The 15,008-nt window shown below is 38.6% G+C and overlaps 1 pseudogene; it reads left to right on the top strand.

Moving 5' to 3' along the window:
- The first annotated feature begins 7,850 nt into the window (after positions 1-7,850).
- LOC129237705 (jerky protein homolog-like) lies at positions 7,851-8,708 on the top strand (annotated as a pseudogene).
- Positions 8,709-15,008: the final 6,300 nt, after the last annotated feature.

Below are 15,008 nucleotides of genomic sequence, written 5' to 3'. Positions count from 1 at the left end.
TGGGGCCTAGAGCACACAGATCTTTAACATGCGAAGCTCTTCGCCACAATGGAAACAGTGGAATTCGTATCCAAAAGAGGGTTCGAAAAAGCAAAAATTAAAATACTTTCGGACAGCCAATTAGTCCGCAAAGCCTTAAATAGCTTTACATATAATTAAAAAGTTCTTATAGAGTGTAACAATGAACTCAACAAACTGGCCATTCATAATCAGATCTCACTGATTTGGGTACCAGAAGATGAGGGACGTGAAGGAAACGAGAAGGCAGACTTTTATGTCAAAAAAGGGGCAGAAGGGCTATTTATTGGACCAACCACATTTTTCGGCTTTAACAAAAATAATATAAAACAGGAAACCAAAAAATGGATCCAAACTAAAGTCAGGGAACACTGGAACGGTTCAAGCGGCCTTAATCACTCCAAAAATTTTTGAACTTCAATGTCAACAGAGCAAAATCTGCTCTAACCCTAAATAAAAAGGGTCTCAGATTACTCTGTGGAGCACCCACAGGTCCTTTTGGCTATAATCAACATTTTAACTCAAAAGGACTATCTTGCACTAGTTTAAGACGGTTCTGCTGTGATGAAGAGGAGTCTAGAGAACACTTAATCACAAACACTTAATTACCTTTCGTACTCCGGAAACCTTTGGAACTATCCAGCAACAACCTCGCCTGGACGCAAGCTAAACAAACAAGCAGCGATAGAAGAAAGTGGATATCATTTGACTTTTGCACTATGCGTCTCATATTGGGGAATTTGAGCGTATTGTTGCTCTTCGATTCGCCAAGCGCTAGCAAGTGGCGAGTAGATGAAGCAACTGGTATAAATAAACACAAGATAAACAAACATTTCTTGCTTCTATTCGTTACTTGTGATGCTCATGCTCTGTCAGCATCCTTTCGGTTCTCGTTCTTCTCCATGTTGTTGTTGACTGTAGAGCAAAAACTGTTTGAACGCGTTTTAATGAAACTCTCTAGAAAGAGAGTTGGCAGCATTGAATATGTGAGTTATGGGGTTATATACAGTTAGAATTGTCGAAAGATTGATATTTTTTATTTTATTTTCTTAATGTACATATATTTAGGAATACACACAGAAAATTTAGTATCGTTCGAATGAATCTTTTCGAAGTTAGACGCAAATTTGAAGAGGCGTTTCAGAGCGCTTGAAAGTGTTTTTCAAACTTTAAACGCGTTTTTCTCAAAATGGTGTTTTCAAAGTCCAACATTACTCGAAAACGGCTAAGCCGATTAGTCTCAAATTTTAACACAAGTATATTTTTTAGTAATAATCGAGGAATTTTCCTCACGGAGAAATATATTTTTTTTTATAAACAATTTAAGGCCAAAATTTTGGTCAAAAATCGATTTTGTTTTTTTTGAGAAACTTCCCTTTTGTCAAAAAAATGTATCTATCGACTATCTACTAGATTTAACTTTACTTTAGCGAAATCTCTTTAGTTTTTAAATTTCAGAGGATCCAGTTCAGAGATACAGTGATCACCGCAAAAGGTTTTTTTGAGAGGAGCTCCTGGAGATCAGCTGTAGTTCCTTTCCAAATAAATATTTTTACTAATACTAAGTCCTAAAATGCAGTTAAAAAACAACATAATAGGTGTATAAATTTTTAGAACAATAAATTTAAAAGTTTTCTCAGAAAAAATGCTGGAAATAAGGAGAGCCCAGATAGTAATCTACGCCGCATATCTCTGGCGCGAGAACTAATCAAAAGGTATTCTAAGTAAAGTCTCGTTTGTATGTTTTACATAAATCCCAGTTGCAAGGCATAGCGGATTTATCAATCAAACTGCTAAACAGAGCTACAGCCCATCGCTTTGCTTGCCTTTTACAAAAATAAGTTTCTACCAAATTGTTAATTGCGACTACATCTCCTTGAGTGCTGTTGTAAATAAAAATATATAAATAATTGGCGCTTATACCCTTTTTAGGTGTTTCGCCGAGCCTCTCCTCTTATTTGTGGATGCACATATATTATTTTTCCATAAATGGAGGGACCTAGAGTTTTAAGCCGACTCCGAACGATTTTAACTGGTTCTTTATGAGGTAATTTTTCAGAGGAGCGAGGCAGACATACACTCGGAGATATGCCATTGCCCGCCGAGGGGCAATTAGATAAATCCTTACTCTATCATTTTGGCCTTTCATGTGAGCAAATTCGAACCTACGCCGTACTGTTGTAGTATGCAATAATCTCAGGAAATGTTTTCGGATGCCTTAGAAACACAGTCCCGTTGCCATGCACAAGCGACACTTGTTAGCGCAAAAAAAAAATCTAAAAATCATTTGCTTCAAGTGTTCGTGAACCGTTGCTTGAGACGCATTTTACGTATCTGGTGGCAAGACAACTGGATATCTAATTTGCATCGAATTGCATAGACGATGTCATCAAAAACCAATCGCAACTGAAATAAGAGAACGTGGAAAATGGAGATGGCGGAAAGGTGGCGCTGAAACCAGCAGACAAGCAAATAAAGACAGCGCAGAAGAAGCAGGCCTAGGGGCTTTTAGCGACGTTGCATCGAAGTGGAATGAATACAAAGTCGTACACAAAGCAATGACCTGGCAGCAAGTGAAAAATATATCCGGGAATCGCACAAAATGGAAAAATTTTACTTTTGCCCTATGCTCCGCAATGGAGACTTTCAGGAAAGAATCGCAGGCGCCAATTCTTTTGTTCTTTTGTTTTTTTTCTCGTTCAAAGGAAAATGTAAATGATTGATTTACAAGAAAGTAGATAAACAAAGTATTGAAATTTCAGTGAAAAAAATCAGAGGATATATTTATAAAAATTATAAAACGGTAGTTAGACAAGGGCAAATTTAACTGGTATTCAATGGAAAGGCGCGATAAGGATAAGGATTGCTCACATCCGAATAACTTTTCGTTATGCTATCATATTAATCACAGAACAATAAAATCTACATACAGGATTGATCATCGGGCATCCTATGACTTTGAACAACCCTGACAGATCGACCAATGTACTATCGCCATGGAAGACACTTTGGAATAGGAATTGCACCATTACATAGTAGATACACTCTAAGAACACGCACTAAAGTTATTCAGTTGTACATTCAAAATAAATGTTCAATCATGAAAACCAAAACGCGCAGCAAACGTCGTAGCCGATTGTGTTCGTGCGTGATTTCCATTTAGCTGTGCAAGGGTTCGAAAACCCGGGCATGAACCAACAAAAAGTTTTTTCTAATAGCGGCCGTTCTTCGCCAGACGGAAGCCATTGCAAGCTGCAACTCTACTCCATCTTTCAGGCAGCACACGGATTCCTCTGACGAAAAATTCGAGTTCACTTGACTTGATCCATTCATTGAGCCAGTTTGCGATGCCCCCGTAAGAAGTGAACCGCTCTCCAATAAGGGTTGACAGCATAGATAGAAGATACAATGTGTGGGGAATACGGCGGGTATGTCAAGATTTCCCAATTCAGTGCCTCTAAATATTTCTTCGCTGCAAGTATCCTCAACGGAGACTGAATCATCACCTTATGGCGCCATCAAGTCCATGACACTCAACATACACTCATTTATGCTCGCATGCCAGTAGTCGATCTATACAGACACTCGGTTGTATTGGTAAATCATGAGCAAACAAAAAATGCACACTCTTTGACGAGCAAAGCTGGATGTCGAACTATTCTAACGGATACCGGACGCAATAAGCAGCCAATGCACCAAGGCAACGAATATAATGAGAACATCAACCGTCCGTGGGACTTTGGTCCTCTTTCGCTCATGTAAATGGCGAAACGAATAAAAGTCGCCTGGCAACAGATAAGAAGCGGTGGGAGTGTAGCGGAAGGATGGACAGGAGAAGAAGCATGAAATAAAACTATGAAAATAGCGGTGACTGACCAAATGGTCAAACACATGCACGCGTTGCATGTGCATGTGGGTCGCTGTGTGGGTGAATCAACTCGACAGTCAACGAACCGAATTCAATTTAGTTTTTCGGGCAAAGCAACAAATTGCCAAGCTGGAAAGTAATTAGCCGATTGCGTTGGAGAGAGTTGAGGCAGCACCAGAAGCAACAACAACACCAGCGCCGGCAAACGACAACGTGGCAGCAATGACAATCCCGTTTGAAGGATGTATGTCGCCGCAGAATGCTGGGCAGCCATCTTACTGGCTGAGCAGCACTCATTGAAGGGGATACTGTCACTTTGTTCTTGCGGTGTCTGTTATACATTCGCTGCCTCAACGCTAATTACCACAACAGCAACAGCAAAATGGAAACCAAAAGCAATGACAGTGCGATTGTAGCATCGACAATCTGCAATTCCAACTGCAATTTTATGCCACACACACTCGCGCATATATATATGTATACTGCACACATGCACATACACATTGACACACGCACACATGCATATTGTTGGCAAGCCACAGTAGTTTTTTTTCTTTTTTCGCAGACAACGCACAACAACAGCAACGCCAAATGCATGCAATGGCGCAAAGAGGAAATCTTTGTTATTTTTGTTGCGGCTGCTGACTGGCTACTATCGCCACTGATGCTTGTTCGACATGTACTTCACATCAAATTACCAATTTGCGGTGCACTTGTGTTGATTTCGGCGGAAGTGAATAAGAGTCACTCGACGGCTTGAAGCGTGTGGGCGAGAGATGGTTACTTCCTGAACGCCACCGCTGCAACACCTTCGAGTGGCGGCATAGCTAGTCTGCATGTGCTTGTACGCGCATTCGTTAGTGTAGTATGTGTGCGTCTTTGGCTAAGGATACATGTGTAGATATTCAATTAGAAGGCAATAAAAGGAATCAGCAAATTTGTAGACGATCCAACTTCTATGATATGTAGAAATTCGAGTTGTGCTGACTGTTTCCGCAGTTGTTGTTGGCACTTGTGACGAATTCTTTTTACTGCAGTCACTTTTTCTAAATGTGTAGGTATGTATGTATGTATGTATGCATGTGTATGCAGCATAGAATCCGAAAGGAGCAAATGAATGTTGAAAGCGACAAATGTCAGTTGAGTCTTTCGAAAACTCAAGGGAGCGCGTCCTGTGGTTGTTGGTGCGGCGGGCGGAAAGGTGTTAATTGAAAGAGATCTATTTTTTTTTGTATTCTTGCGAAATTTCAAGCTGCACTTCCGCACTTTAAATGGCAAGCAGAAAATGTTGCTCAAATATCCAGCTACGAGGGCGGGTTGAAAATTTTGTAGCTGATCCACAGTTTGGTGGGCTCGAATCTCCGTGCATGAAATAGAAAAATGATGGAAAAAGTTTGCAGGCATTGGCAAACCTCCGAGTGCATTTCTGCCATGAATAAGCTTCTCATAAAAAATATCTACCTTCGGAGTGTTTTGGAACAACATCAAGGCGCACGCCACAAATAGGAGGACGACTTCGGCCAAATGCCCAAAAACGGTGTAAGCGCCAATTATATTGAAATGTAAAGAAAATGTATTACCCAATTCTTGCGTAAAATCAAATAGAATTTAAGGATCAACACTCAATTATCAATTACCACCATTTTTGTGGCCCTATGATCCAGCTTGGCGGCCTCGGTAGTCTAGGATGCGGCCCCGGTAGTCTAGCGTAAGTGCACTAGCCTGCCATCCCAGAGGTTGTAGGTTCGAGTCCCAGGTAAAGCACGGTCCTCCCACTTTTCCAAACTTACCTACTTTCCTAGTTCCTAGAAAAAAAAAACAAAAAAAATTAATCCTCAACCCCGAAAACCTTATCCTTCCAATCCTTACTCCCGCACAAAAAGTCAGCGCATTCCTAGCATTGTGGCTGCTACAACAAGCAAAAAACAAAGAAAAAGACACAGTTACACATTGCATCAGTGGCGCCAGGAAGAGGAAACTGGCAATCGCGGTAATAGCGCAGACGCACCAAAATTTAGCGAAGTCCCCAACCATCTGTGTGATCCTTGTGACAGAAAAATGTGACACACAGATGGCGCTTCAAGCAGTAAGAAGGCGTTGTTTCTAAGCAACGACAGGTGGGCATTCCCACTACTTAGGATTGGTAGCGGCAGGCTAATTACCTACCTGCCAGAACGCAAAATAGATTAACGAAACCAACGAAAGACTGAGTCTTGTCGAGGGCCTATGCTCCCGAGTGGAGTTAACAAGGAGAAAAAAAGTATGATTGTAAGTGCTCAAACTCCTAAAAAACACCCGATATATAATTTTATTTGAATATAGAACGAATTAATAAAAATTGACTTATCCACAAAGCTTTTCAATATTTCCTTGCACATACAAAATTAATAGATTTCACTTGTTTCGCTCTCTTTTTAGATCCCTATGTGGTCGCATGGAAGCGCGGCATCGCCATTCTAACCACCGGCAATGTGAAAGTAACTCCGGATCCCCGTGTGTCGCGCGCCGAGCGATTCAATTTACAAATTCGCGATGCTGTGCCACAGGATGCCGGCGACTACATCTGTCAGATAGCCACAATGGAGCCACGGGAAATTACGCACACTGTTGAAATTTTGGGTAAGTCCGTGAATGTTGCTAAACATCACATCACTACTTGCCATCCAACCAGTGCTTAATAGAGCACACCAGAGCAGAGCAACGCATCAACGATATTCGTACACACCACGAATTTTTGGCAGAAAGTCTGACAGTTAATAAGAACTATTATTTGAGCTTTATGAGACATATGAAACTTTTACGTGAAGCAATTCTACAAAAAGGAAAGGATTTGTAAAAAAACAACTCGTAGATTTTGCACCGTCGCACATCGAATTTACCTGATATGGCCTCTGCGACTTTTTTCTGTTTGATCGAACAAAGAAATCACTACGGAGCACCACTTCAGCGTTTTAACAGCTAAAAAGATGGCCTATGGATGGCTATACCGAAAATAGAGTTGGAAGAATGTTTGCTGGATAAAACGCTGGAATAAGTGCGTTGTAATTGATGGGGAGTACTTTGAAGGCGCTAATATCACTTTTGAGGAATAAACTTTTATTTTGAAATGTCTGAATATATTCCGTGGACTTTTTTTATCAGGTGGTATTTAACTCAAATATTCGTTCGCGTTGCAATTTTTTAAGCTAATAATTAAAAATTCAATTACACTTTAATTACAACAGAATCACTGAAAATTATTTGAAGCATTAGACATCATTTTTTACACACACACTTGCATAGATTAAGCGCAAGCGAATAAAATTGAATAATGATCAAATTTCAGACATCGCTGCTTCTAAACGAATGTTCCATACGGTCAATGCCAAAAGAAAATATGCACAATGTATTGACAAGTTTTGACTATTTATTTACAGCGCACACTCGATAACGTTAACAAACCCAAAAAGCTCTATAACATGAACAATAAACGTTACAATTATTTGAATGTAGTTTACATTGATCTCAAGTAATTCTGAAATTGGGGAATGCCCTAATTGTAAAATAGGCATTTTATTCGTAATTGCATGGAAGAAGTAAAATATTTCAGTCGCGGTTTTGGTTTTGCAAAGAGTGTTTCGTCTTATGTTTTCTGGTGAAAATGTGTTCTAACAAACCCGTGTGATTGACTTTAAAACAAAAGGCTAAAATCCTCGGCTTTTTAAAAAAAGGCTCATTTGTGACGATTTTAGCAAAGAAATATAATGTTGCTAAATCAACAATTTGTAACATTAAAGTGAAAAAGCAATGCGTAAATAACACGTATTGTGAACCTGGAAATAGAAAAACACTGCATTCTTCAGAGTTGCCCAAAATAGAGAGAGCTCTTTGTCGTTGCTTGTCCGAATACGAGATAAAAACTGGTCAGTAAGTGATCTAATGTTGAAAGAAAAGGCAAAAATACTGCGAGCAAAATTTAAAGAAAATGAAGCAAACTAATTCGCTAGTGATGGATGGCTCCAAGGATTCAAGAAGAGGTACGGTATTCGTTTTCTTAAAATATCAGGCGAAAAACTATCTTCACAACCTCAGATAGTGGATCCGTTTAAAGAAAACCTTAAAGCTAAAATGGCCGAATTGGAGTTGTGCAACAATCAGTTATATAATTCTGATGAGTCGCGGTTTATTCTGGAGACTTTTGCCAGAGAAAACGTACGCGTCAAGTAAAGTAAAGTCCGAGAAGCAGCAAATCACGTTTTTATGCTGTTCAAACGCCACTGGATTCCACAAGCTTAAGCTTTTGGTAATTGGAAAGGCGAAGAATCCCTGCTGATTTAAAAACTTTCAGTGTCCCACCGACTATAAGAGCTCGAAATCCGCCTGGATGACATCGGCTATTTTCAAGCAGTGGTTTCATGAGTCATTTGTCCACAGGTGAATATTCCTTTTAAGTTTTGTCCGATTTTTAAGGATAACTGGTTATTTTTTTACAGGAGAAACATAGTTTTTACAGGAGAAAGCCTTACCAATTAAAGCTCTCCTCCTAATCGACAACGCACCTTCTCACCCGAATGAAGCTGAACTGACAACGGAGAATGGGCAAATTTCGGCAATGTTTATGCCACCAAATGTTACTCCCCTCATTCAACCGATGGATCGGAATGCAATAAAAATCACTAATTTGCATTACAGAAACAGTCTTCTAGCTTCAATAGCAGCGACAAAGTCTGATTTGCTCGAGTCGTTGAAAAAAATTAACTTAAAAACAGCTATAAATCTTTTGGATGCGGCTGGGTTTCGTGTTGGGGAAGCAACATTGGCTAAGTGCTGGAACAAAATTTAAAATGTTTTGGTAAACAATGATGATCCCGAAGATAATGTTCCGTTGGCGGTTTTAAAAGAAAAATTGGAAGCTGAACTTCGCACCTTGATGAGCAACACCGTCGATTTCCTTAGTAGTTTAAATCGTGAGGTTTGTTCGTGTTCGCAGATATGCTCAAAGATATGTACGTTATTGAAAAATCTTTTTTTTATTAAAAATTTCAGATTGAGTTGACGTTACGAGCCATTCATCAATGGAACGAAGATATCGAGGAGGGCAATGCAGATGACGATCATCAACAAGAAGACGAATCCGATGATGACAGCGTATCAGAGAAACTGAAGAAAATTAAGTCGAATGAAGCAGATGAAATTTTCAACAAGGCGTTAATATGGGCTGGTCATGAAGACGTCGATCCAAATGATATGAGTGTGCTAAGACGGTTAAGGGAGAAAGCTGTGCTTCAAGTTTTAGAAAAAGAGAAGATACAAAAAAAGATGACTGATTTTTTTAAATAAAACCATCGTATGACTTAATTTTCAATTAATATGTAACGAAAACAAGAATAAAATGTGAATTTAAATGTGAAAAAATATATTTACTTAGTCTTTTTGAGCATCCCAAAATGTGAACACTTTGTATAAAATTGGTAAGAAACCGAATAATTTTCATTCAAATTTCAAATTTTTTGTGAATTTGTGAAAAAATTTCAGGTAAACAGTTCGATAGCTCATTAAATTTTGAGATAAAAAAGTGCAAAGATTAAGTAGATCAAAAATCACATTGATTTTTAAGAATTTTTTTTGGTCACGGTCTGGCGCATTTTCTCCATTTAATGCCTACGCCTCACTTTTTATATGGAAGCAAAGACTCAACGCCGTCAGCAGAAAAAATTGTCAAAAATCAGCGTAATTTTTGAACTATTTGAGACTTGCACTTTATTATGCTAAAATTCAATCACCTATAAAACTGCATAACTATTTTTTGCTAAAAATTCAGAGCAAAAAGTTTAGTTTGCTCATGAAAATCTGCTGAACTCTTACAGATTTTGTATAGGGTTTTTTAATAGGTGCGCTTCAACTTTTTTCCGATAGGGAGGGCGAACGACGCAATATTTTTTATTTTTCGCTTGTCATTTGTAAACTTCATTAGTATACATTTCATCATGGAACGCTACACACTTGAGCAACGATTGCAAATCGTGCAAATTTTTTATGAAAATAATCGTTCTGTTGCTGCTACTTTAAGAGCATTACGGCCATTTTACGGTCCATTTAACAAGCCGTCCCGTTTTGGAGTTATGTGAAGTCATTGGTCTACAGTAACAAGCCGGCGACGATTTGTGAGCTCAGAGCCAATATTGAACGCGAAATTGCTGGAATTTCGGCCGATTTATGCAAAAGAGTGGTCGAAAATTGGGTTCAACGATTGGACTTCGTAAAACGTGCACGCGGTGGTCATGCAAAAGAAATCGAATTTCATACTTAAATGTATATGTTCAAACTCGATAATAAAAAAAAAAATTAGTTAAAAAAGTCAAACCGTTTGTGTTTTATTCAAAAAAGTTCAAAAGTTGAAGCGCTCTTACTGAAAAACCCTATACAAAGCTTGACACTTTGTTTTGTGTGGTTTTTGTTGTAGTATGATATGTTATGTGTATTTTCATAAAAATAATTGAAATAACAAATTAAAAAAAAAAAACTCAATAATCAAAACTTACCAATATGTGGCACTTTCCTTTTTGACGTTGACGGTATGTATTTGTGGTTATATGGCAAGCCCCTTTTCTTCCAAGCCATTTGATTTCAGTAGCAGCATTTTGGATTAGTTTTTGTTTGTTTTATTCAATTTTTTTTATGTTTTCTGCTTTATATTAACTTCAATCCAGCAGCATTTTATATGTCTTCGAGTTTATGCATAGTTTTCAAATTTCATGCATAAATCTACAACTTCAAGTCGAAACTTTGTGCCATAAAATACAACCAGTAAATATAAGAATAATTCACTTAACATCCAATCGACAGGCAAAACAGGCAGAAACTAATAATTTGAATAAATTCGCACAAAATGTAAAAATAGCAGAATTTCTTTTACTCTTTTAATCCACAACAGAAAAAACTAGGAGACATTCCGGCCAACAAATAGCCATTTTGTGAGGCAGCAGCCACAATGTGCTGTTATTTCTTGGAAAAGTTATGTCACATGTCGATTACATACAAATTCTAGACCGTTTCAATCAAATTGAATTGTCACAATCTTACAAAGCAGAGTTAGTTCATATGCAGAAAACCAACCCAAACGATCAACACAATTCACACGCGCACACACACTAAGAACCGAACCCAGCACAAACCAAACCGGAAAGAAGCCATACACACACACAAGCCAGTTTACATCCCAATGCACAAATATTCACTCAAAAATCAGTTGTATGGAACGGTATGGGACACAACTGCCAGCGCATCCTCTTCTTCTCAACTATTCTAATTCTAATGTGATTTCTCATTTCTTTCACTCATTCGTATGCAAAAACTTTTGCCATTATTTATGTTCGGAATGTCCTGTTGCCAGCTACCAGGATTTGTATGCTATGTATGTTTGTTGGTGTTGCGCATTTTATACCCCCGAGCACTGGAATGGAAAATCCATTAGTGATCGAACAGCTAGAAGAAGGCTTTTAGCAGCAGTTTTAAAAGGATGCACTGCCCGAAGAAGCCGTGGATTTCAGAAAACAATCGGAAAAGACGTTCTCCAATACCAACATTTTACGGAGAAAGATTGGTCAATTAATCTTTGGTTTTATGAGTCACACTTCGTGAGAGGCTTATTTTAAATTATTTTAAAATTTTAACAATGATAGCTGCTTACCCTAGTCCAATTTCAAGGAAATAACTTAATCTTATAAAACGATTATTTTTCCTTTCGTACGGGTATTTGGAACACCTGGTGTGACATTCGTGGGGCGAGGGGTTGGCGAGGAATACCATCCAGATTGCGTGGTACCCACTGTTAAGCATGGGGAAGGCATCTGCGGATGTATGGCTGCAATTGGTGTCGGCGAAATGTTCATTTGCGAGAGTCCCATAAACAGCAAAAAGTACATAAATGTATTAGAAACGGTACTTCTTCAACGCGCACTGTCGGCGACACTAATTAGATGGAGCTCAATCCCATTGTATTGTCACAAACCAGCGACCACGATGCATTGCTTTACAGGCAAAAACATTATTTTGCTAGATTGGCGACCACGGTCTCCAGATCTAAACCCCACAGAGCACATGTGGGCTATTTTAGAACGTAAGATAAATGCTATGCTCGGCAATCTCCAGCTTAAAGAGAGAGGAAGAAGAATGAGCGCAACACAACACACAAAGAGTTTTGGCGTCTTGGAAAATATGTGCGAGTTGACAACCAACAGCTCGAAGTTGTGACGGCCTTTGTCAACTACAAAAATAACGTCAGCCTGGAGATCGAGCAGAGAATAACTCTTACCAACAGGTGTAACTTTGGGCAATTGAGAAGTAGAGCTCTCTCTCGAAGAACCAAACTAACACTCTACGAAATGCTCACCATTACCATCCTGCTATATGGCGCAGAAGTACAGACAATGTCAACACCAAATCAGGAAGTTCTGTAAGCCTTCGAGAGAAAAATTCTCCGTAAGATAATTAGTCTCCTCCGTGATGGTGAGGAGTATCGTATGCAGTGGCACAGCGAGCTGTATGAGCTACATAGAATTATAAGCATACTTAAGTGTGTAACGCCTACGCTGGCTTGGCCAGGTCACTCGTATGAACGAAGACGCTCCAGCAAGGCGAACTTACGAAACAGTACACCAACGGAAGACGAGGAGAAGGAAGACCACATCTTCGTCGAGAGGACCAATTACTGCAGGATCTGTGAGGACTCCGCATGTCCAGCCGAGGCCAGTGAGCGCAGAACAGAAAAAGCTGAGTTATATTTTGGATTCGTCCCAAACCGGCATACGGTTGTAGTGCCACCTAAATAAATAAATAAGGTACAGGAACACAGCATAACATCACAAATTGCCCTGAAAAAAGCTTTGCTTTCAGCCGAATATGCAAAGCTTGTCCGCAGCATGCCTTAAAGGATGCACCTGGATGCTCCTGAGGGTTTATCAAGCCTACTGAAATTTAATGTCCTCCTGAAATTAAATGTCCTGTAATTAGTGATATTACATTTATGTGTACTAATTTACATATTAATAAAAACAGATCATTACTTCATTCATAGTCTTGGAATTGAATAGCAAACAAGTTCAACTCTCATCGTCTATGAGTTCAATTGGTTGCTGGAATTGACAGCCAGTCTAAATTAAGTTTTACTAAAATGTGTGCGGGTACATAAACGTAAGATGAGGTTGAACTCTGTGGTATGGCGGAATAGGCTTGAACTTATGAGGGAACTGGAAGACTGTGGTGTTCAAGGCAGGCCAATGAACGTGCGAGCTGCAAAATTCATTTTCAGAAAACGGGGATATGAGCTGCGAGCCCTAATACGACTAATTATAAGCTCAACCCCTGAGGACAACATATGGCGACTATACGCATCATCGACGATACACCGTGTACATCTTATTTGGAGGATGTGCGAGTATATGGTACGGAGCAGTTTTAGATGGTGCATTTTTGGGGCAGATATATTGAGCTAATTGACAAAATACATTCCTTTTCCCCAGGCAAACTGCTAAGATTCATCGAAAAATCTAGAAAGTTTGATGAAAAGTAATGGGAATCCACCCCATCTAGCCCTCCTTATTCCTTAAGTCCATCATTTGTTCTTAAGGGGACCCGGTGGTCTAGAAATTTCTAAAATCGATTTTTTGCTTTTTCGATATTTCGAAAGTATAGGATCTTAAGAATATACTGTGAAATTTTCATGCGGAAATTCCCAATATTATAGCTTCTACAGCACATTAACTAAGTAGAGAGCGGTCCGCTCGCTCCTGTACCTCAAACTTTAAACTCATTTACTTCTAAACTCATTTACTTTTTCAATCACTTCGTATTTTTCTGGTTAAGGGGAAAGATACCTGTAAAATTTCGAAAAACAAATTTTTTTTTTTTTTCATAAAATGTTAATAATATAGTCCTTTAAGAATATGTCAAAAAAATTTTAGAACGTAAATTTAGTAAGTATTTAAGTATTTCTTATATTATAGATCGCCAACCGTGACGACTGTAATCTTTGCGTTCGAGCACTGGGAGAGGTAGAGTTACGTTGTATTCAAACTTTTTTCTCAAAACTGTATTTTTCGAATTGGCGAACACGATAACTCGAAAAGTTATTGAGCGATCTCCCTGGAATTTTGCACACATCTTTTCTAGGAGATTACTTTTTATGTGAATTTACAAGTTTTCGAAAAAAAAAAAAATTTATTCGAAGCAAAAATAGTAGAAAAATTCGCCCCGAAATTAATTTTTTTAAGCATTTTATTCCGCGAATTTTTTTCCCCCCATTGTTTTTAATTCATATAGAAATTATGACATTAATAAACAAACAAATTTTTGGTCTTTTGTATTCAGGTCACTGACGCCGATACTACAATGCCCGCCGATTGAGAAGCCTCGCCGCGACCTTCCTGGAAGAATTGAGTGTACAACCGCCATTTTAAATGAGTAAAATAAAAAAAAAAATTATATTATTTTAAAGTATAAATAAACTGTACACCAATTTAGAAAAAAATATATTGACTTCTTCATTTTAAATAATTTTAATGAAAATCAGGGAAAATATGGACGTTTACAGGTATCTGTCCCCTTCAAAACCAGATGTTTAGAGTGTCAAATTCAAAACCGCGCCCTTTTGCAACTTCTTTTTACTCTATGTAGTACGGGAAAAATTTAAATATTATTTTTCATTCTGCTTATTGTAAAAAAAATGCCTGAAAATACCCTAAATTTTCGAGCTCTATACCACCGGGATCTCTTAAGTGCTCCTTCTGCTTCTTCAACTTTATTTAGGGCTATGCCCTGTTTTACGACAACATTTCATTCACAATAAAATTATACATTCTTTATAAATGTATATTCTTTCTACTCGGATCGTGAGCCGGATGTTCAGTACTTTTTCTTGGGATCGACATCGCACTCTCGGCATATGCGTTGTCTTTAGCATTGCTGCTTTCGCAAGCCCCCTATCAGTCATGCTCTTGACATGTCTGTTCCACTCTTTTTGGCGTTGTCGGCTCCACTTAGTCCCAATTTACACAGGGAAACACTTCAAAGGGAAACATTTTCTTCGTGGGAAAAGGACGAACGGGGAAGAGAGAGTGGTTTTGTTTCCCGCATTGGCCGCTTT

The sequence above is a fragment of the Anastrepha obliqua genome, chromosome 1 (genome assembly GCF_027943255.1).
Source record: "Anastrepha obliqua isolate idAnaObli1 chromosome 1, idAnaObli1_1.0, whole genome shotgun sequence".
Lineage (NCBI taxonomy): Eukaryota > Metazoa > Arthropoda > Insecta > Diptera > Tephritidae > Anastrepha > Anastrepha obliqua.
This window is presented reverse-complemented; position numbering and strand designations above follow the sequence as displayed.